Below are 1,317 nucleotides of genomic sequence, written 5' to 3'. Positions count from 1 at the left end.
CCCCCTTCCCAGAGGGCGCCTCCACCCCCCACCCAGCTGCAGAACCTGGCCAGAGCCTGGACTCTTCTCTCCTCACCCCTGACACCCGAGGCACCACCATGGTACCCACCATGCAACTGGGCTCATCAACTCTCTCCTTCCCACCAAGGCTGTGAGCAGTGCAGGACCCTCCCTAGAACAAATGCACATCACGTGCTCCACCTGGTGGTCTCAGGTCCTGCCTCTTCTCATCCACCCCATTTGTCTCATCCAAAACACAAATATGATGGTGCCACTTCCCTACCCCCAAACTCTTGAACTGCTTCCCGTTGTTCCCAGGATAAAGGCCCTCTTCATCTGCACCCTTCCCCAGGCCACCTCCTTTTGCTCTTCCTTCATGCACTCTGCTGCTCTCACTGAACTTTCCTTTTCTCCAAACACCAGCTTCTCTCTGGATGCTGAGCCTCCTAGCTGGCTGTTCCCTCTGCCTGGAACACTTTCCCCCACTCACTGTGTTCCCTCCACTCCTGCTCAGACTTCATTGTCATCTCAGAAGTCCAAAGTCACAACGGGAATGTCCATCCTCCAGAAGCCTGGTCTGACCCCACCCCCTCCAAGTCTCTGCTCACACCCTTTACCAATGCCTCCTTCCAGCCACCAAACGTACACCTTACTAGAGCTGGGTTTGTCCATTCCTGTCCACACAGTGTGCTGCTCACAGCAGGGAGTTAATACATGTTTGGGAGGGACAGAGAGCAAGTGACTTTTCCAAAGCCACAAAGTCCGAAAGAGTGACAAATCCAGAATTAGAATCTGCATCAACCCACTCCACGCCACCCCAGGTTGGAAAGAGTTCGCTGCTCCTCTCCGTTCTACCCTCTGATCCCGCCCTTTAATTCCTAGCGTCAAGGGCCACAGAGGTGACATTTTAGGAAGCGACATCTTCCATCTGAAAAAGGAAAGCGCGTGGCGCAGTGTGGGAGGACATAATTCCCCCCACCCCCGTCCCTTTCCCCAAAGACAAGGGAAATCCAGCCTCGCCTCCTCCCCAGGGGAGCATCTGGAACAGGTGAGTCTTACCCCAGGTCCCTACCCCCCCAACACCCGTATCCGGTGTTGCCTAGGCCAAGCTTCCCGCCCGGACGTCGCCGGCGACCCCAGCAACGTCCAGCCCCCACCGGGCCACACGCGTTGCGTGCGCAGGCCCGTGCCCCGCTCCACGTCGCGGACGCCACCACCGTCGCGTCCCTCCGTCCCCGGGCCCGGCGTGCCCCGCCTCCCCCGCTCCGTCCGTCCCTCCCCGCGTCCCTCCCCGCGTCCCTCCCCGCGTCCCTCCCC

The sequence above is a fragment of the Neomonachus schauinslandi genome, chromosome 9, assembly GCF_002201575.2.
Source record: "Neomonachus schauinslandi chromosome 9, ASM220157v2, whole genome shotgun sequence".
NCBI lineage: Eukaryota > Metazoa > Chordata > Mammalia > Carnivora > Phocidae > Neomonachus > Neomonachus schauinslandi.
This window is presented reverse-complemented; position numbering follows the sequence as displayed.